Consider the following 23,070-nt stretch of genomic DNA (forward strand, 5'->3'; position numbering starts at 1 on the left):
TCCTGGTTTGTGCAAAGCAGTCATCTGGGAGTAGGAGTAACACCTCCTGCTACTCTCAAAAGTAACACAGCTTGGCCTGTACATTATGTGGTCACTTGGGGCGATACAATCATGCAACACCATAGCAAATCATATCCATCTACAGAGGAAAATATCACCCTGAGAGAGAAAACAGCCGGCTATTCAGTTGGTCCATCTTTTCATCTGTCTCCATCTCTTCATCCAATTTCCATTCACTAAGCAGTGCATTTACTCATGCTTTTCATCACTTTATTATGTCCAATGATGCTGGACCTTGTATGTCCTCAATTTTTGTATCGGCACTTTGGAAGCATCAAGCCAATTTGAGTTCATCACAAAGCAGTGTTAAGTAGGAACCAGGAGAATCTCCTGCTGCTGAATATTGACCAGATGTAGGCTCCTGCTGGTGGGAGAATGAACCAACCCTCCCTTCCAATCCACAGCCATGAGAAGGAAACAGGAGCTGAGACAACACCATTTGAAATTGCCAACACCGCGAACATCTGAGGCCTTTAAAGATAAATTATTCTCCAGAAAATAAGTGCATCTAAAGTGTCTGCTAACCAGGCAGGCAGGCTCCTTTACACATCTTTTCTCAGGAACTCTGGCAGGTAAAGAACAGGATTGTACTGCATGCTAACAAAGGAGAAAAAGATAAGAAAAGAAACAAAAATTTAGGAGGAGAGCATATATCCAGTTAAAACTGCACATCAAAACAGGAGTGGCCTCACATCCAGGCCTTCAGAGTTTTCAAGCTTGTTCTCATCCATCTGCCTGTGTGAGTAGCCGGATCAAAGGTTTGGGGATCAATGGACCTGTGTTTAATCTTGGCTTTTCCACTCCCTGTGCTGCTGAACTCGCCAAGCCTGGGGTTCCAGAAAAATTGCTGTGTGGATTGGGTGAGGACATAGAAGTAAAACACGCAGAACGTGGTATGAACTTGACAAACACGGCTGTCTCGTCATGCATGACACTTCACACACAGAAGACACTACTGTACAGGTGTTTGTTGAAGGACTGGCTCCATTTAACAGATATTAGCCCTGAGGTCTGGAGATCAAGCGGCTTGCCCAAGGTTGTAGCTACAGAAAAGGTAGTCTTCTGGTTCAAACTTTCAAGTTCCATGAAGTACTGTATTTTTCTATGCAACCTTTCAGTTTGCAGTTGTATTTCTACACGTGTCAGATGTCAGAATAAAGAAAAATACTTGGGGAGGTCTTTTCTGTGAAATCAGGCTTTGATCTTCACACAAATTGCCCTGCTATTTTCAAATGGAATAACTTTGCAAAATACCTTTTCCTCAGAAGCCTGTGATCAGACCTCGCACTTCTGTGAAATAATTGCTTTAGACCTTAAGACTGCTGATGCGTGCTTGAGTTCAGACAGTTAGTAAGCAGAGGACGTTCTGAAGCTATGATCAGTCACTGTGTCTCTCACAGACTGGATGAAAGGGGTCAGTATCACAGTCTTGTGGCTTCTCCAAAATGTGTCTTATCTTGGGCTGACAGCAGCAGAACATGCCAGATAGGCAGACCATGGGGCAACAGTCCTGAATTCTTTCACCTGTGCCAAAAACGGATGAAGAGATGCTTGAAGAATCATTACTGCCTCGTCTACTGTAGTGTGAAGGTAGATTTGGTGTCTCTTTCAGTTCAGACATACTAAATATCTCATACTGTGTCTCTGCTCAGAATGTTGCACTACTTCATTGTTGACCTCTTAAAACTTTGGTCAGATCTGGGGCTTCTTATAACATCAGTGTTTCCTATTAAAAATGAAATTGAGGTTCACTAAGACCTAATCTGTTTAAAGTATGTCTTCCTAAGCACCTTCTCTTGGTACCAGATGACAATGCTGATCCAGGGATAAGCTTTTCTTTTGTGTGTCAATAGAACTTAAAATTCAAGATTCATTGGCACCATGCTTCAAAAGTGTATGTGAACAACGTTTTTCATCTGTCCATCTGTTTCTTCCTTTATTCAACCACCTATTTATTTACTCTTCAAATATTTATTGGCCACCTGTTGTAGTCTAGGCACAAGGCAAGATGCAGGTGCTGTGGTTGAGATTTAGGTCTTGATTTCATAGAGATTGTAGTAAGAAAGGTCGATTAAAAACAAATAACTTCATTAAAAAATGATAAGGATAAGTGCTCCCAAGAGAAAGATGCTAGGAGCAGCATGTAGACTTGATAAGCTATGATGCAGCCTAGTGGGTGAGAAATGGTGGGCTTTAGAATTCATCATCTCCTTCCCAGATCTTTGACTCTGGGCCAGTTTCTTGATTGCTTTATGTCTCAGTTTCCTCAGCTGCCACAGGGAGGTAGGGTAGGGCCACCTCCATGTACTGTTGTGAGGATGAAATGAGATAGCACATGCAAAGCACTTGGAGCAATGTCTGTTACCAGCAAGCACTCAGGCCAGGGTTGGGGATACACCAGGCCTGTGCTAGCTGGGGACTGCTCTCAGCAAAGGAACCTGTACACTAGTAAGGAAGGAAGAAGAAGAGGTGAAAACAGTGGAAGCGACAGGAGAGGAAGTGGGGGTGGGATGGGTAAATATACAACAAAATGTAAAGAAAGATCCTGAAGTGAAAGGGGTGTGGTACTCTGGACAAAACCAAGGGCAGGAGCAGAGAAGAACTGAGAGTGAAATAGTTCTGAGTGGCTGAGACCAGGCTGGAAGGCTTGGAGAACTCAATTGCACATGGTTTCTAGGACAGTTACTTGAGGATTTTGGATCCTATCCTGAGAGCATTCAATCATTTGACCAGTCATCCATTCAACTGAAAATCCCTAACAGAAATGCAAACATTTCATTATTTTTTATCATCAGAGGAACATATACCAATGGATAAGGAGCTAATCAGGGCAGTCAGATCTAAAATATCTTGGGCTTTTCTGTGAGTGGCATCCCTTCCCAAGTGCCCTATGTGTGTTTTTTATTCTCTGTCCCTGGAGGCCATCATTGCTGTCTTTGAATATCATGTCTCAGAATTGCATTTCATTGTTAAATGATCACATCCAGATAATTATATTATTGCTTTTAGGGACACATGATCAATTATTATAATGCATCAAGAAGAGTCTTGAAGAAACCAATGTTTAATCTCTGCTAAATTCTGTTTTCCTCTACTCTGTATTTTGCTTAGGGATACAGAAATATGCTGCCTTCCTAATTTATCACATATTTTTCAAGTTTTTTGTTCTTTTTCATTAGCTTTAAAATTGACTTAAAAATACTCAAAAGACATTATTACCACTTTCAACAATGACTTTTAAAAGATATAAGAAACAAACTGATAAAGTGCATTGACCATCGATCTTGTAGTCTTTCAGTACGGGGTTTGAATTCTGACTGTATTATGTTACCCTAGAAAAAGAGATTTTAAAATGTCAGTAACAGTTACCTTTGTGGGGGAGGCATGGTGATGGATGCCTCAAATCTCAGAGGCTGAGGCAGGAGGATCTTTGTGAGTTCCAGGCCAACCTGGATGACACAGTGAGACTCTGTCTCAAAAAAAAAAAAACAAAAAAAGCCCAAACAAAAGTCATCTTTGGGAGCTGGGTGTGCTGACAACACACCTATGATTCCAGCACTCTGGGAGACTGTCCCAGCACTCTGGGAGACTGAGTCAGGAGGATCTCAATTTTGAGCCCAAATTGGGCAATTTCACAGACTTAGCAAGACCCTGCCTCAAAATCAAAAGGAGAGGGGGACCTGAAGATTAAGCCTAGTGTGAAGGCCTTGGATTCAATTCCCATTACAAGAAAGAAAGAAAGAAAGAAAGAGAAGAAAGAAAGAGAAGAAAGAAAGAAAGAAAGAAAGAAAGAAAGAAAGAAAGAAAGAAAGAAAGAAAGAAAGAAAGAAAAGAAAGATCATTATGAAGTCATCTAAAACTTCTCTAGTAGTTTTGTGACCGAACAGCCAAGTTCCTTTTTTAGGTTTGTTGTCTTCCGGAAGTAATATCAGTCTGTGACCCTAGATATGTGGCCTCTGCTGTCAAGGGGAGTGACCAGGAAGAACACTGAGTGGAAGAGAATCAGGCCATTCATTGATTCACTCACTCATTTGCCCGATGTTGATTGGGCGCTATCCTCAGTGACATCAGAAGATCCGCTGTAAAGGGGTCACTCTCTTTCTGGCTGGAGACTGTTACACTGATTAAATTAGAAACCCTGTTTGTTAGGAGTCCTGGTGATACAGGAAGTTATTCTGAAGTAAAGCTTTCACTGCTGTATTTTCAGAGACTTGACCTTCTGAGTAGAAGTCAACTGACAAGGATTCTTTTTCTGAAATGACCCTGTTGACTTCTGGCTTTGTGAGTGTGCTGTTCAAAATTCACAAATAGTGATGGCCAACTCAAGGAAGTTGTTTTAAAATAAGCATGAACTACTGACTCCTGTGCTCTGTGGCTGCAAATGGGGGATGCTAAGGCAAAGTGTCACCTGACTGTAATAACAGCAAGAATGTACATACTGTGGCTCCCTTGGTACCCGACTAACTGGCAGAGTTTGGATGGCTGCTTCCCAAGCCAGAAGCAGAACCCAGAGCTCAGCATGGATGATCCCAGAACCACATCTCTCTGTTTTTCTCCACTGCTGGGACAATGGTGGGGGACAGCAGTGTTGAGTGCTGTGTGTGGGTCCATGAAAACTTCCACACTCCTCTTAAGGATCTGAAACTGTGCAGACTGAGCGTGTTTGAATGCCAGTTTTGCCTGGCGGGTCACTAATCTATGGTGCCTTGAGGGAAGAAGAAGACTTAACAGGGATTCATACAGAGGAGAAGCTTTCTTGATCTTTCCATGGCAGTGGAGCACTGAAATAGCATGTTATGAACATGAGGATAAAATGGCAGAGGATGTATTATTATTATTCCTTTCTCTCAGTAATACTAGCAGGGAAGACAGACAACACACTTCAGCCACCCCTTATCTGTGGTGAGTATCTCCCAAGATCCCCAACTAATGACTGAAACCATGGATAGTAAAGAAAAGAGGAAATTTGAACAATTATAATAATGCAATGTAATAAAAGTTATGTGAACATAGTCTCTCTAGTTCTAAAATATTATATTGCATATACTCACCTTTCTTCTTGTGCTACTGTGAGACAATACAAAGCTTATGTGCTGAGATGAAGGGAAGTGAGCTCTGTAGACATTGAGAGGTAGCATTAGGCAGCTGCATAACACAAGTCCTGCGATACCATGACAGTCAATTGGGTAACAAACATGGCTATTGAGTAACTAACAGGTGGGTAACATATACAGTGTGGGTACACTGGACAGCGGTACGCTTCTTCTTTCAGACAAGATGGATTTCATCATACTACTCAGATCAAGGCACCGTTTAAAACTAATGAATTGTTTATTTCTGGAACTTTTCATTTTGTTTTTGGACTCTGGTTGACCTCAAAAAACTAAAGTCAAGGAATCTGAAAACTAATAAGGGAACCTACTAAATATGAGTAAGTACAATAAAATATTATGTGTAGTAGAGAAAAAGAATAAGTACAGGTGCATGACTCAAAGGAAGGAGCCATGTAAAAAAGTGGTGGGGAACCAGGAAAAAGAAAAACTTTCACAAGAGATGAAATATTTACTATGGACTGTGCATCAATAAATGGGCTATGTAATATCTTATCATTTTATTCCAGGTTGAGGGTGAGAGAGCAGTTATGAGGTGAAGAAAGAATGTCCAGTTCAATTTTAGAAGAAATCCTGCTCAGAGAAAGTTGTCCCACAGGAGAAAGGGCTCCCACACTGTCTATAGCAGTGCCTCTGAAGAAGGTCCTAGGTCCAGACCTTGCATAGCATTAAGACAACTGAAAGTCAAGTGCCTGATTTGAGAGACCCCTTCAAAAGACATTTTAGCCCACAAGTCAGTATTTACTGATACCACCAGTCAATGCTTTAGAAGTATTCCTTCTTTCCTTTAAAAGGCCATTGTTGTCTCCTTTCAGCCTTGAAATAGTTGAGTCCTCCCTTAATAAACATGCATTCCTTTTGCAAAGCTATTGATATTTCAGATAACGCTTGGTTTAAAAGATAGTGAAGGAGCCAAGGTGAGGGACAGAGAATAAACAGAATCTACAAAAGGCACTGTTCCAATCAAATGGAACAGAGAGGTCCATAGTTTAGCTCATTGCTGGAGCAAAGCCCGCCTTTCAATCATACTCTGAAGACAAAGTAATGCAGCTGAGTTTAGCAAGACTAAACTCGTGAATGCCATTTTAAGCTTCCAAATAGTATTACCACAAAGGCAAGTGCATTTTATTTGTAAATTCACTTAGAGGGAATTTAGAAGGCATCACTCAAAACTATGTATGAGGAGTAGCAAAGTTTTGATAACAGTTCATAAATTGAATCTTAAAAAAATAGACTGGAGATAACTATGAATGACTGAAATCCCTTTCTGAGAATGTTGGAATTTCTAAAACAAACCAAAGTAAGCCACAAGGGCTGAAAAAATATGGGTGCCTATAATTACTTGTATTTGTATTTAAATATATAACCCTCGTGTCTTTTCATCCAACTTCACCAGTCTGAAGCAAAGGAATATTTGTGCTTCCTATTAAAATCCACACAAGGATTATACTGTCTATCTCAGGGTTTTTTTTAGCAGTCTTGTTGAAATAGAATGTGTCTGGGTAAATGTGATATTAATGCTAAAACAGAGTGCTAACGAAATGCCTTCAGTAATATCTGAATCAATGTACCAAGACAGAATCACTTGGTTCTATAATTTTCAGACTATGTGCATGATAGTCTTCTTTATTCTTAAGCTCTTTCTTCAAAGTCAGCCAAGGAGATGATGAAAAATCACTTCCTGAATCACAAGTTCACTTTAAAGATGTCTTTTCTACATACAGCCCTATTCCTTACTCACCATCCAGTATTCAATTCAGCCTTTGTTGGCCTGGGACTTCTTTAGACAATTATTGGAAATATGCCTGGAGAAGAGATTGAAAGACTTTAACCTTGATCCGCTGATAGAAAAGTCATCACTCAGCTTCTCCAAAATGAAATCTTTGTCTTTGTTTTCCCGTGTATGCATCCTGTAAAGTATCCTTTTATTAATTAATTAATTTTTTATTCTATACTCTCCTGTTCTTTCATCAGTTTAAGAGACCTAGCTTTTATGGGGAAGAAAAATCAGTTATGACTATTTTCATTGAGCATCTACTATGAAGTAGATAATTTGCTAAGGGATAAGGATGCAAAAAATAGACAAGTCCTGATTCTTTCTTCTTTTTGTCCCACTTCCATCAAATCCAATGGTTAGTCTTATTTAGTGTAACACCAAAGAATTTCAACTATATCTGGTTTTGTCCGATTACTCCTGCTATCATCATTACTTTTGTTGTGAGCACTACAATGGTTTCACATCTGTTTCTCTGTTTTCATTCTTGTCTACCTCCAACTCATTTTTGTGCACTTAACTTCTTTCGATGGCTGATTATCAATGTTGTAATAAAATTCAGACATCTGGCCCCTATAGGGTCCTGTAGGATCCAGCACTATATCCTCTCTCATCTCTCCCCAGTTTACCTCACTGCAGCTACACATCTCTCCATTCAGCCGCTATTTAATACCACAGACAAATCTTTCCAGAAAGTTATTCCCTTCAGGATTTATACAGTGCTCCTTTTCATCCTTTGGTTTCAGCTTAAGTGTCCCTCTTCAGAGGAGATCTTCTCAGGAGGAACATTTAAAATTGTCATTCCCTTATTTGTTTCTGTTCCTCATCTTTTTCATAACATGTATCCAACTTGGAATAATCACATCAGTTCACTTGCTTATTGGTTGGTTTCCACTACTAGAATATAGGTCCTATGAGCTCAGCGATTCTAACTTTCTTGTTTATCTCCGTGCTGTACTCAGTGCTCAGAAGGGTACTAGTTGCATAGTACCTAGGTCCTGAAAACTATTTGTTGAAGAAATGAACATAGACATTTTCAGTGTCCTGAGTCTCCAATAAAATTGAGGACCCAGAGAGAAATGTGGAAGGTTGAAAACCCTACTGTAGAAGTATACAACTAGGTTCTATTGGTTAAAAATTGTCATTACATGAAGAAAGCATTTTTTTAAATCATTACGTTTATTGGTACATTTTATACAATATGATGACATTCCTCATTGGGAATTTGTACCTTTACATGATATATCTTGGTTCTTATTTTTTTCCCCATTTCCCTGCCCTCCCTTCAACCCCTCCACCCCTCCCTATTTATGAAGACTTTATTTCCATTTTTTTCCTTTTCTCATATTTTTTCCTTTCCCTTTTTATTTGAATCCATTTCTACAGAGCTTTCAAATTTTTAAAGGAATATTCAAATGTAGTATCTCATTTTCTCTATGCAACACTCAAAAGTATTTTATTGTTTTTGGTTTACGTGCCCTTGTTGCACAACAGTCCACTTCGCCGATGATGGGCAGTGTGACTGACCACGTGGTAGGATCAGAAGTCTCAAGGGAATGAGTAGTGGGTCAGTGTGAAACACCAGGAAGAGCGAGACTGGTTCAAACTCCAGTGACAGCAGAGGCTTATGGAACTAAAACACACGAGTTCCTGACGGCCAGTAGAGACAAAGGTAAGCATGGAGCTCTAAAGACAGAAAGCAGAACGCTGCTGATGGGTAGAAAGCATGTTGCAAGTCAGCCCATATTTGGAGAAGAGATGGGGCTGTACCATTTAAACATAGTTCAGGCAACATAAATAATCAGAGAAAGAGGAACTTCCTACAGAAAGGAAGATGGTTTCATCAGACGACGAAAACAAAGTTGCTGGTCAGTGTGAAGTTCTCTCTTCGGTAGCTCTACACTTAGATGATGAGTTGGAGTAATTTACTGTTTAGCTAATTTATTATACAAGCTACAAATCTATTATTAAGTCTTCTCTGCAAACTTAAGAGTAATTTCATTATGTGTACAAACTGAGGCTCGGAAACTTTCAAGATATGTTCTTTTTCAAGGCTGCTGGTAACTGGCACATCTTGAACTCAAAACAGTTTTTTCAACATCAAATCTGATGTTACTGTCAACAGTAGACAGAGGTTGGGACTTTAATCTCTTAAGAATTTGACAATTCCTTCAAGTCCTTGGCAAGGAAATTTACATACAACTTTAGCAAATGAGAAGTCTGTTTAGAGCACCTTGATAGGATATTTTCATTTCTGTAAATAAAATGTGCTTTCCAAGTGCACTACTCTACATTAAACCATGCAGGGGAAGAAAGGAAGTCTGGAGGCCTTGGGCTACAAATGGGAAGAGAATAATTTTAGGCATTTTCCTCGGTCCGTTTAAACAGACTGAAGATTCTTTTTGGCAGAAGGCCTGTGTTTAACCAGTGTACTGAATATAGAATAATCCTGGGTGGGGAGTATGTTTTCCTTAACTGAGTATGTTTGCTTGAGATAAATGTGGATCTCAGCTCTTAACGAGTCAAAGTGAAAGTGTCCAAATTGTCTGAGGTTGTGAAAGCCTTGGAGAAGACTTGTGCGGGAACTAGAAGCACGAGCAAATGCTCCTGTGAGGAGGTTAAAATAGCACGGACATTGTACTGCTTCCATTCTGTTCACTAACTGAATTCTCTTTGCCTCCTGAGGGTCTCTGCCATCTCTCTTACAGCCTGTCCAAGGGAACAACACCCAGCTGTCTGCTCAGTGTCTCTCCCACTGCTAGGTCTCCCTTTCTACCTGCCAGAGACTTTCCTGCATGCATTTGTGTTTGGGGGATTTGGACAGATGTAAAAGCTGCAAGGATGGATCCTGGGCATTCAGTTTTCTTTGCACTGAAGAGATTAGTCCTTGAGCAAAACAGTTTGTCCCTTCCCCTCCTGCTGTCCCTATTGATCTGAGAAAGCAAAGTAGGACAGGACGCCACCCTGGTATCATCCCCATTCAGACAGCTAATTCATCCATTGCTAGCTCATTTGCCAGAGATGAAAAGGCTGTCCCAAGTCTCTCTCCTAACCTCCGCTGTGGCCATCAGCCCTTGGAATTTCTTGGCTTGTGGCAGCAAAATTCTGCCTCAATTGTCACATGTCATTCTCCTCGTTATTTTCTCATCACCTCCTTCTCTCTGGTCTGCCTGTGTGTCACTTCGCATAAAGATACATGTTATTGGATTAAGGCCACTTTAATCCAGGATGACCTCATCTTAACTAATTATATCTGCAAAGACCCTGTTTTCAAGTGTAGTGGGATAAATTTGAATTTTGATAGAACCATTTTTTGTCTGTGTTCTCTATTTATTGTTCCCCATCAGCCACTGGACAGGTTGCCATTGTAAAGGTCCTGTCTAGCAACTTCAGACCTGCTAACAAAGTGTCTGCGCACACACACACACATGTGCGCACACACACATGTGTGTGCACACACACATACATCAAAACCTAAAATTTCCAGCTGCACATTTTATTTTGAGATCAGACTTCTTTAGATATAAAATTACTCCCTGACTGAGTCACACAGTAAGGTGTCATTTCTCACAAACACTTTAGATGGAGTTAATGTAATTAATTTTAAGTTTTGCGTACAAAAAATGTACCTGATTTCCAGGACTGAATGGAACTCAATGGCTTGTGTAACATAAGTGATCAGTGTCCTATTGAATCATTCAATCATTCCAGCAGTCCAGAAAAAAAATTGCTCGTCCATTTGGATAGTCAGTTACCTAGAGTCAAAGTGTGGGCCTTGGATCCTCAGCAGATGAGCCTGCTAGAAATGCAGAACATCCTAGGGATCTACTCAGCCCTGCAGGGCCTTCCTTGAATCTGGGTCTCCCAGGATCTCTTAGAGCTGAAAAGTGCTATCCACAGAAAGCCTTTGTAAATTGGCCTGAGGAAGGCTAAAGGTTGCTTAGAGCCTCAGTTACTGGATAGGATGCTAAGGCTGGGTGAGGCCTCAGATGGTGTAAAACTGAGAACTCTCAGGACAGAACAGAGAAAGAAGGAGGAATGTTCAACCATAACTATTATGGACAGCACATGGTGTAGGAGCTCTGTTTGGCCTCGATTATCACTGTTAATATTTAGAACAATCCCTTGAATTAGGTACTATTCACATTTCATTGTTCATATTCACTATTCATATTCACTATTTCATAGTTGAGGACACTGAAACAGAAAGGCTTAGGAATTTGTTTGATAGATGAGTCAAACATTTGAGCCTAGAGTCTGACTCCAAATTCCAATTCCATCACCACTCTTGTTCTGCTTACCAGACAGCAGGTGTAGAAGCCCAAACCCACCAGCCCCTGAATGCCCTAACACTCCGTTCAGAGTTCATACATACTCCTGTCTGAACTTGCCTTTTAGCCTGTATTATCTTGAACACATGAATATCCCTGGCATTGATCCATTTCCTTTGTTTTAGTCAAGCCCATTGCTCGGGGACTCAGCCTCAAGCCTCTCAGACGCCAGCCTATGTACACCGGGCTCTCAGGCCCCTCCCACTGACACATGAACAAGAACCAATGCCGGGCCTGTTGCTGTCTTCCCTCTTGCAGGCCCTGCCCTCCTGAGCATGCCTGGGGAGGGGTGACTAATGCTTACGCTTCTCCACATTTACCCTCTCCTGAGTCACTGGAATACTTTGCTCTTGCTCAGCTAACCTGCACTTGTGTGTTACATGGAAGTGGTTAAGATTTTTAGGCAGATTTGGACCGTAACTGCCTGATGTGATCCTCAAATGGCCCCAACATTTTACACAATTGTTTGCAGTTAAGTAAATCCAAGTTGCATTTGGGATGAGAAATTTATTTTTAACTTCCTTTGTGTTGTGGGGTTAAAAAAAAATCACCACGGATGCTTCTGATTTATTCACACTCAGCTCCTAAAAACATTGCCCTCAGGAAGGATGGCTATTTGTTTGCCATGTCAAGAATATTTTATTTGATTTCCTTTCAGAGAAAAATCCACATATGTCCAGTTTTAAACTGACTAGAGTGCCCCAAAGACATTTGCAAATTTCAAAACTCTGTTTCTCCCCAAATACCTTCTAAACATAAGTGGAACTCTACAGAGATATGCAAAGGGAGATGGAATGTGAAGTCTCAAGAGGAGACGGTACAGAAATCAGAAAAATAAAGTAAAATTAGGGAAACTCAAGATTTCTGCTAAAATAGTCATGTGGTTTGAGAATTTACTTTTAGGTTGTATTTGAATTATATTTGGTTCCAATGACTTTTTACTCACATTGTTTTATGTACATATAAATATACAGACTTCTTTTTCAGACATTAATAACTATGCATGGATAAGGCATCTTACAACCTTATATAATGCTAACTCTGGGGCTGAAATAGGCCAACAATTATTATTTCCTTTACATTAATAAACTGAGCCCCAGGAAGGACATCAAGCTTCCCCTTGATTACACAACAAATATATGGCAGAATCAGAACTAGAAGGTAAATCCTCTTAGTTCTTGAGTAACTTTCTTTTTCCCATGATAATCACTGGCAGGCAGTTTCGGGGAAAGAGTCTGTAGAAACACTTGAACCTGTAAGATCTGTAAAATTATCCGTAAAATGATAGTAAAATTGTCACCACAAATATTAAGCATTAATTAACTGAACTCACCACCACCATAAATTACAAAGCCTCCGAAGAACTCTTGATGACTTGCAACAAATAAATCCACTGGGTTCTGTAATCTCTAAAATATCTGCTGTAGTGATTATTTCACAGGATGGTAAACACTGCAGATAAATAATTGCTTGTGGCTAGATGACAACTGCCAAGTTCAAAGAAGAAAAAGCTTTGAGGAAGGTGATTTTCCCTTCTGCCTAAATCTCCAAATTGTGTGGTTGTTTCTTTGCCTTTGTTCTAAGCAGAGAGCCTACAGGTAGAATGCTGTATGTGAGTAGAGCCTATATGTGGTGAAATGAAAATTCAGTACAGATTTCCCCCCTAATTTACTGTCAAGTTTCAGGATTTTGGTAGTATTTACCATTTGTGGGAGCTGTGTCAGAGGCTGAAATCTCTCTTTGTTTTCATCTAACCTGTTGTCTTTGGGATCTCCTTTAAAAAAGGTTGAGGCTTTTGCAGTTTTTGAACTGTGATGTCTGGACATCACATAAGGGCATTACTGATTTTTTTGGCGGGGTATAGAAGAAGTAGAAGCATTTTACAGTCCTGTAATTAAGTGTCCATCTTTTAGTGAGGATGAGTTAGGTACTTCCCTTCCCCAGTGTGGTTAGGCCTCTGGTAAAACCCCTGTGAATCAAGCTCTAGTGAACTAGTTTCCCTTGCTGAGATGAGGCCTTACCAAGGAGAACAGACCGTTTCGGGCTTACTTCAAAATGGCTGCCCCCCTCTCCCTCCCCACCGCCCAGGTCCCCGCGCCCGCCCCCTGCAGGAACCTGGAGGGCATTTTTGCCTTAGTCTTTTCAGACGGGGTAAAACTCAGGAAAGTGTGGGAGACCCTTTTAGATCCAGGCCCTAGAGTTTTTAATTCTCAAACTTGTCTACACAAGGGCTCTAGCAGTTTGTCAATTATAGTTCAGTTTACTGGTTTCTGCAAAGGCTTCCACTTCTGCGCTTCTAGTTTTGGAAAGCTGAAATTCTCTGTGTCCATCTGTCTGTCTCTCTAGTTTTAGGGCAGCAGTCTATGACCTCAGCTCTCTGAAGGATCTAAAAAGAGTTGCTGATTTTCAGTTCAGTCTGTTTCTTCTTGTGGGGACAAAAGTGATGACTTCCAAATTTTTTACCTTTTGTGTTAGAAACTGGAATAGCTCTTAGTTTTGTTAGTGTGTTTTGTTTTCGTTTTTTTCCTAATGTAATACTTTTTTTCGCTCTGATTTCACTTGAACCTGGAATCTTCATAAATGGAAACTGGGTTCCAAGAACCAATAAAAGCCATGGGAATCAAGAATCTGGAGCAAATGAATTGGATAAACTCCAAGGCAGGTTCCAAACTTTGGAACTGCTTCTCTCTTCTTGAGATTTTCGTCTTCCCAAACAGGCCCACCGAGGGCTGCACTGCTGTTTAAAGCCCACTGCTGAATATGGGCAATGCTAACACAGAATGTTCTGTTACACTCACAGCTGTTTTTACACACAGGACCTCTGTTGAAGACTGACTCCTAGGAAGCTGGCTGAGTTGTTTTCTAGGTTTTGGGATGAACTTGCTGGATTTGCTCACATTCTCCAGTGAGACATTCTCAGTGAGTGACAGGGAGGTGGAAGAGGAGCACAATACGCAGAAGTGGTATGAAAAAGATATTGGGCTTTAGGAAAGGCAGTAGAAAGGAAGACGAAAGAGGACAGGAAGTCAGAAAAAAATATTTATTTTCTCTCTGGTCTTATTTAGGGATCTAAGAAAGACAAAGAAGAGTGGACTTAATTCTTTAAGGTAGTCCTTCTCAAATATTCATATGCCTCCAAACCAGATGTGAGATCTTGTAACAGTGCAGATTCTGACGGAGTAGCTCTGACACAGGGCCCAAGATTTTGTTTCTAACGGGCATCCAGGTGATGATGGTGACAGCAATTGGGCTTAGATCACACTTGGGGCAGCAAGGATGTAACATAACTTCCAAAGGGGCATTTCCCATCCCTCTGCAGTGTTCACTTAGCAAGCAACAGCAACTTACTGGCTTCTTGGACTCAACATGTACCTTCTTAACTCAAGATGACCCCATTTCTGGGAGAACAGCTGGTCCTCCTCTTCGTTTCTCACTCCTCAGCTTTCTTCTAAGCCTCACTCAAGTCTGTCCTTCACACTGACTGCACCACTTGAGGTCTCTGTAGTTAATAGCCCCTTTGGGCTTCTGTACCTTTGCTGGTGCTTAGCCTTTCTGCAAGCCTGGGTTGCTATTGACCTTTTACACATAGCTGTTAACTTGATTGTAGGCCTCCTGAATGCAGATCACATGTCCTGTTACTCTTTAATTCCCAGGCTTAAAAGAGCCTTACTGGATAGGAGATTGGGCAGCCTAGTCACAGCAGCCCAGACGTGGGTTCAAATCTCACCCCCATCGGTCAACAGTTCTTGAAGCCTAGAAAACGTGTTGCTCCATGAGTCAGAGTGGTGGGGCAATGTGTGTGTACAATGTTGATACTTTCCAGGGTTGTGAAGAGGAATGAAGAAAATAAAGTTAGCCAAGTGTTAAGCCAAGTGCCTGACAGAGTCAACACTCAATAAATTTAAATCCTCTCTACTCCGATCCCCTTTTCCTCTCTTTAATAGGATTTTGATGATACATTTTCTTCCTGACACTCTTTCTTTGAATAATACCATTTGAATCCAACAATCTTGTGATATTTTTTCCATTTCAGTTGAAAGGCACACTGATACACAGGAGGAGAGCCCCCTACTTCATTAAAAATATCCTCAAACTGATGGTTCAAAGTAGCACCATGCATGATATCAATTTCCAATCTTATCAGAAACAAAAAACAGAGATGTTTTAAGCCAATATCATCAAATGACTGAAGAGCTATCTTTATCAATTTTCCACATATTTCCTAGAATTTACATTTTTGGTAAAAGATTTTCAATCTTTGGGTGCCTATCAATGTGCCCAGTGGGCTGTGAGTTTAGTGTTTATGACTGAGGAATGGTCTATCTTCTGGTTGGTGTTAAGAAACATAAATACAACAGGAAATGCCACATGGGAAAGGTGACTTTGAAATTACACGTGCTTGGGTTGAGGCTCACCAGTGGGGTACCCGGATGTGGATTGACACAGGAGGCCTCTTGTGGGGTAAACTGAGCCAGGTATCCAGAACCATTAAATTCAAAAGGAGATACCAGGTCAATCTCCTGACAAAGCAGAGAAGGTAAAATGCACATGAGATACTGGGACAGGTCCATGCCCGCAGTCCGGGCATCCAGGTCTTCACTTGTTAGCTGCATGACTTTGGACAAGTTTTTGAACTTCTTGAGCCTAATCTGTAACAACTGAAATGACCTTCATTGCCTACCTTGCGGGTTTGAGGATTAAATGAAATGACACATCTAAGACATGCAAAGAACCAAAGAGGGTGAATGGTTGCAACAAGAACACAGTAGTATCAGTCCCCTTCTAATGCTTCAGGAAAGCATCTGGATGCTTGGGTGTCTCGCTGCTCTCCAATCCTCTGATCTGGCAGCAAAGTGGAGCAACACCTGACACTGCATTGTTGAAGCGAAGAGGGGACTCTCAGGGCTGCTCCTTGATTCTTTAACCGGTGTTATCATTGCTCCTCCTCTTGCTCCTTTTCTGCATCTTTTTTGTCTTACTCTTCCTCTCCTTCAAGTTTGATTCAATGTCAGATCAATTCCCCTCACTGAAACAAATGCCTCATCCATAGCAATCAGTGATGGCTCACTTGCCCAATTCTACCAACTTTGGTTCCTCTGCCTTACAGTGCCTCATTTTGGTCTTTGAGAACAAACTTTCTTATGCAAGAGTCTTTTCAAGCTTTGAAGATTTCTTTTGGTGGAATTTAAATTCTATTTAAAAATACGGTCCCTTGTCTCCCTCAAAGCTTAAAGCAAGAATGTATGGGCATCGCAGACAACAAATATGACCATCCGCATCCTTCCATTGACACTGTTCATGGAGGGACCACATAACTACAGAAGCTGTTGACTTACAGTGAGATCATGTCCTGAAAAGCCCAGTATGGCTTGAAAATATTTTAGGTTGAAAATGCATTTAACACAACCAGCCTAGCTAACAGCATAGGAGAATCGTAGCTTATTAACTCAGTTCGAAGCACAGCACCAGGTTTTGACCCCTCGTAGTCATTTGGCTGATGGGGAGCTGAAGTTTGCTGCTGCCAGCCACTCTGATGAGGGGGTTTTCTACCCCATACTGCCAGCTTCTGGTAAGTTCAAAATTCTAAACTTAAAGTACAGCTTATACTAAAATCATGTTTTCACACTGTCATAAATTCAAAAAATTGTGTATTGGGAACAATTTATATTCAAGAAATGCAGGGTAGAAGTTAGGAGAAGAATAAGGATTTTCATGTTGTTCCTTTATGTCAAATTTAGTGTGTGAATCAATCATTTAGGTGATTCAGGAATATGCTCTTAAAAATTCATTATTGAGGGCTGGGAGTGTAGCTCAGTGGTAAAGCACACACTTAGCATACATGAGGCCTTGGGTTCCTTTATTATTACTTTTTTCTGATGTAAATTGTTTGTTGCAAATCCAGAGCATTTTCTTTAGAGAAGATTTGTAATTCAGAGTGCACCATACTTCCTATTGAACAGAGCATTCTCAGGCTGTGGGTCTTACACAGTCATGGATGGAAGCCATGCTATCATGTGGAAACTGTGCCCTTACTCAGGAGGAATCCACTTTACAGTGACAGCATCTCTAACTGAGATCACAGGATGAAGGAATAAGCTGTGATCAGATGATATCTAAGGCTTGAGGCAAAGTAAAGATCTTGTAGCAAAGTCCAAAAACCTCTCTTGTGTGTTTCTCTCCCAAGGTCTTGGGTATTAGCTTCCAATGTGTTTCTACAAAAAGAAAATGTTAAGAAATAATGTGGAGAAGGGTTGGGATTAAAGAGGATTTCACTCAGTGGCAAACTCTGTGAAAACATCACATGATCAAGTGAGTTTGAAAGAGTCCAGTAGACTCTTGGATAAAAGGAAATATGTACAGATAAAGGTGGCTACTGCTGGGATAGATAGTGACTGATTAAATGGAACCAGCCACACTTCCACTCATTTCTCTGAAAATTAGCAGCTGCTGGCTGACAGACACCTTTCCTACGTATGCTCTTGCTCAATTGATAAGAAGTGCAAAGAGCACTAGCCAGGACTATTTTGGGTTCCAGGAGGTCTGTGTTGCTGTGAGATCTGAGATTAGTGGTTAGGTTGATGCCGGATGTCATCCAGCAGCTGATCACAAAACCTCTAAAAGTTCAGTTCACTTCTCAGAAATCATCTGTGCATGTGGGCTGCTGGAGAAGGTGATTGGGTCATCCTGTTATTTGGAGTTTCCCCACTCCCAGTCCAAGTGAACTAAAGGGATTAATGGCCTTGGCCTGTAATCACTTTTTTTTTTTTTAAAGTCATCATGTTAAAATGCTATCTGATCTCTCCCAGAATAATTTTCAGGGCCACTAATTCAAGTATTGCCCAGCATTTTATGCTGATCATTTTATCATCACACGATAATAGCAGACACTTATTGAAGCACGATATGTCAAAGTGAAGTGAATAGTGAAAAGCATCCCCCCATGAAGGTATGGGATACATGTCACCTGAGAATACTGTGGCTGTCTGGCAGCTGAGTTTTCAGGCTCTGGAGGTGGTGGTGACTAATAAGGTTGGCATCCCCTTGAGAATGATAATTTGCATTCTACAATCAGCAGTGCCCATCTAACTGCTGCCGCCATGTGCAATCCTGGGAAAGTTACTAACATTTTCTGTGCCTCGGTTTCTTCTATAACATGCAGTTAATAATGTAGTACTGGCTCCATAATTTGTTCCTGACACATAGTATGTGCCTAATTAACATTTGCTATCAATATTACTATTATTATTGTCGCTATTACTACAGAAAGGACCAGCACCTCAGTCTCCAACAAATCACCACCAAAGACCAACTTTGGTAAACAAACGAACAAAAAAACCCCCCACCAAAACAGAGATCTTTGAGTTAGGCTGCGCAGTGAGGCTTTCATAGTCAGGTGAAAGGAGTCATGGTGATCGAGGAGACATAAAGGAAGCACATCGTTCTTGCTGAGCATGCTGGCACATGCCTCTGTATTACCAGCTACTTGGGAGGCTGAAGCAGGAGGATCACAAGTTTGAGGTCAGCCTGGGCAGCTTAGTGAAATCCTGTCTCAAAGGAAAATAAAGAGGGCTGGGAATGTAGCTCAGTGATAAAGCACTTGCTTAGCATGTGTGAGGCTCTGGGTTTAACCTCTAGCACAGAAAAGCAAAGCAAAGCATTCTTGATCTGAAGAGAGGGTACTTAGCATAAGTACTTCAAAAACCAGAATGTTCTTACTGAAGCTTCTGGAGCTGCAATTCACTTATTTATGACACAGATGATGAAATTCAGAGGTTTGCAAGGAGCCTTCAATCCACCTAGTTGAGCCCTTTAGGTGCAAATCCTGCCCAAAGGGCTATTTGCCTGTTGCCTGCATTTTCTCCCACATATTCTGTCTCCTCTTTTCCTTCCCCGAACACTGCAAGCCACTGCAAGCTGTGGCAGCAGGAGCACAGAAATGTCCTGCCCACAAGGAAGGCCAGACTGAGGAGGTCCAAGCTCAGACATGGGTGTGCATCTTCATGCCAAAGAACGGTGTGCTGGCGTTTTATTTTTTAGCTTTTCTAAAATATGCTAAAAAGAAATCCTAAACACCAGTTTAATAAATAGCCCTTCCTGATGAGCTTGTGCACTGGTAAATCACACTCGCCACCAGCAGCTGCAGTAGAGTCTAATGAGTACAGAGATCCTTGTAGATAGAAAATATAAGGTCAGCTAGAATATGCTAAAATGAATAGATCTACATATAGCTGTGCTCTCTCAAAACAGCATCTTGTAGAAATGTAAGAGATTTGGCTCATCAGTTACATTTATATAAAAATTTTAAATTTTATGTAAAATTTGAAAGTAAGAGCAGTATGTATCAAGTGGGGGAAGTGGAAAGTGGAAAAGCTAAGGTAGTCTTAGGGTGCATAAATAGATGCATAGTTGCTAACAATGAGGCATTTTATACTCCTGTCCGCTGCCCCTGGTCAGAGCATGCCGGGATCTTGTGATCCGGTGTGCAAAAGAGAGCCACAATCTTCAAAGGGCTGTGGACACACTGTACCACCATCCATGAAGAGTGACCAGAGTAGGGCAGGATTGCCAAATGAGGTCATATAAGCAGCACTGAAGATTCTGGAAGATTCTTAGAACAGGGTAGAGATATCTTCAAATATCCAAAGACAAGGATATGTTTCTGTGACTATAGGGAGGAAACAAAGTCTGATCTATGACAACTCAACTCATATTTATTGAGAACTTATTATGGGTCAGGCACAAGCCAGGCAATAGTTGGATAACTTAGGAGAAAGCAGACTCTGCATAACTAATAACTGCCTATGGTTGATAGAGTTAGGATACAGACTCAAGTAGTAGAGCCCACATTCTTAAGTAATATGTTATTTTGCCAGCACAATCAAATACTGTTCAACTCAATAAAAGAAGAAATCACAAACTCTCAAGAATGTTTAAAGGTGAAATATGCTATCTTATTGAACAAGTACTGAGTTCCTTGTCACTAGAATCATTTTAGGAGAGACAGATAACCAACTTGAGTCTAAGGCAGAGGTGACTCATCTTCTCCACTATCCATGGTCTCCATTTACTAGATGCACACTTGGACTGTAGGTATGCTCAGTACATTTTGCAGTTGGGGTGGGCCAATGTTGAGTTCTGGCTGACATTTTAAGTGTGGGTGAAAGTGTATATGACATAGCCAGGTTGCCTTTAAATCCCTGCCCCCCACACCCCTCATTGCTGTGTAGGATACTCATTCTCTTTGATACTCATTCTCTTGCTCAGTCCGCTGCCTGAAAGAGGAAAATGTGTTATGTAAATGAGCCAGAGAGCCACAAGATGGAAGGAACCTGGGCTCCTGAGTGGCACAATCTCCTCCTGCTCATCTATATTGCAAGATATAAGACGCAGGTGTGAGATGATCTTTGTGGTGAAACCAGTGAAAACTTGGAAGTTGTTTATTAAAGCAGTTATTCTTTTCCAATAGAATCTACCATGGGAAGAATTTAAGCACTTAACAAACAGCTGAAATAGTCACCGTCTAAGGAGTATTTGGTTTCAATATTCTTTAATTTTTTAATTAAGAAGCAAAATAGACTTTGAGGATATCCCATGAAAGAAACACATAACCCAGTAATTAGCACATTACTGGACCTCCAAAAAAGCCACACTGTAAAAATCAATACAATGAAGGAAAAGTTCCTGCTGTACCTCAGACTATTCTTGGAGAAGCTCTCTAATCGAATATGCAACCCAGCTATAGTTAAGCTAGAAGGAATGTACATGGCTGAAACTGAGCCTGGCCCTAAATATCTTTAGCTAAACACATTGGCCCAGTGAAGTTATACCAGGCTAGCAGGTCACAGCCTTGCTTAGCTGCTCAGAAACATTTGTCAGTGTAGGCGTCAATGCACCACTGCAGCTCTGAGTGCAAAGAGCTCCCCCATCCACATTATACCATGTGGGGTCATGTGGTTGGAGAGAAAGGAACCTGACTCCAGTGAGCTGAATCAACAATGAAAAAGCTAAAAGACAACCTAGTAAAAGGTGAAAGCTAGGATTTAGAAAGCACAGGGACCATCTTCAAAATTTGTTACTCTGTAGCCACATAATACAGTATTCCAATTCCTGGAACAAAGGCTCTGGCTGGCCAACTCCTCACTGTATTCATTTTCTGTTGTTGCTGTGATAAACTAACCTTAGAGTTCACAACAACCCAAATTTACTACCATGGGGTTTCTGTGGGTCAGAAGGCTGAGTAGACTCAACTAGTTCCTCTGTTTAGGATCTCATGAGGCTTAAATCAAGGTGTCAGTGAGTCTGGGTTTCTTACTGGATCTCTGGGGAAAGAATCTTCTTGCACTTTGATTTAGATCATTGGCCAAATTCAGTTCCTAGTAGTTGTAAGACTGAGGTCATCTTTGCCTTTCTGACTGTCAGCCAAGAGAGTAATTGTTCCTAGAACCTGCCAATATCCTTTCTCATATCTTACATGTGGCTCTCTCCAGCAGTGATATGTTGAATCCCTCTCAAACTTTTAATCTCTCTGCTATTTCCAGAATGAAAAAACTGTATCACTCTGACTCCAGCTACAAAATATTATATGCTTTTTAGGGTTCATATGATTCTATTGCATCTACCAGAAAATCCAAAATAATCTGCTGAAAGTTCCACAGCCTTAATTATACCTGCAAAGTCTCTTTTGCTATGTAGTATAGCATATTCCCAGATGCCAGGGATTAGGTCTTGAACATCTTTGGGGAACTATTCTTCCTATGATACTTATCTTTTGACTGACAATCTCAACAAACTGGATTTCCCTGAGTAAAGGAAAATTCTTCCAAGGGACATCAAGAAGTCATTAATAAAAGAAGGATAAGGTATTGGGAAAACAAAAGCAACAACTCTCTCCTTGAATCCTTATTCTGTCCCGTTAGAGTTAGCATCCAGGGCTAACTTCAGAAACGAGTAGATTCTTGACTGATAGGTATTTAAGTAGCTAAGCTCAAGACCAGCAAATTAGGAAATATGAAAAGATGAAAGAGAATAAATGTTGAGTTTAATCTTCCTAAATCACTCCAAGCCCTGAGATTGGATATTCATTTTTTCATTAAGTCAGTAGACAGTTACACATCAACACCATCATGCCAGGCTCTTTGTCAGGGGCTAGAAACAAAGTTTCAGAAAAACCCATACTCTATTTGGAGAGCTTGTAATATAGGCCAGTGGTCTGCAAACTATGGAGATCATGAAATTATCAAGGAATGTGTTAAAAATAAGAATTTTCAGGTTCCCACCTAAGGTTTGAATGTGGTATCTTCTCAAAATTCACATGGACACACAATCACCAAGGTAATGATGTTGGAAGACGGGGCCTCTGGCAGGTGATGAAGTTATGAGTTCTACACACTCATGAAAGGTTAGTGACCTATAGCAGGGCTTTGGGGGAGGCAGGAAGTTTGCTGAGGTGAACCTAAGCAACTTACTGAGACATAATATCAAAAACAATAAAAAGGGATGGGGATGGAGCCCAGTGGTAGAGTGACTTGCCTTGCTTGCATGAGGCTCTGGGTTCAATCTCCAGTGCAGGAAAAGGAGGCACATGTGAGAACAGATTCATTCTATCTGCTCTTCTTGGTGTGAGCATATGAGTATTTCCTGTCTAGAGGATGCTCCAGTGAAGTGCCATATTGGTAGCAGAAAGCAGAATTCACCAGAGAGTGGAATCTGCCAGAGTCTTGATCTTGGTCTTTCCAGCCTCCAGAACTGTGAGAAGAAAATTTCTGCTCTTCATAAATTACACAGTCTCAGGTAT

General features: G+C 40.9%; 1 long non-coding RNA gene across 2 annotated transcripts in view; it reads left to right on the forward strand.

The window, feature by feature from the left end:
- The first annotated feature begins 8,504 nt into the window (after positions 1 to 8,504).
- The window catches only part of LOC147823571 (uncharacterized), a 56,285-nt gene continuing 41,719 nt past the window's right edge, over positions 8,505 to 23,070 (forward strand). For both annotated transcript variants that reach the window (XR_015443533.1, XR_015443534.1), the window contains exon 1: positions 8,505 to 8,617. This is a non-coding gene — a long non-coding RNA (uncharacterized LOC147823571). The remainder of the gene's footprint in view (positions 8,618 to 23,070) is intronic.

The sequence above is a fragment of the Heterocephalus glaber genome, unplaced genomic scaffold (genome assembly GCF_053883595.1).
Source record: "Heterocephalus glaber isolate CG9 unplaced genomic scaffold, H.glaber_assembly_v1.0 deba00001572, whole genome shotgun sequence".
Classification (NCBI taxonomy): Eukaryota; Metazoa; Chordata; class Mammalia; order Rodentia; family Bathyergidae; genus Heterocephalus; species Heterocephalus glaber.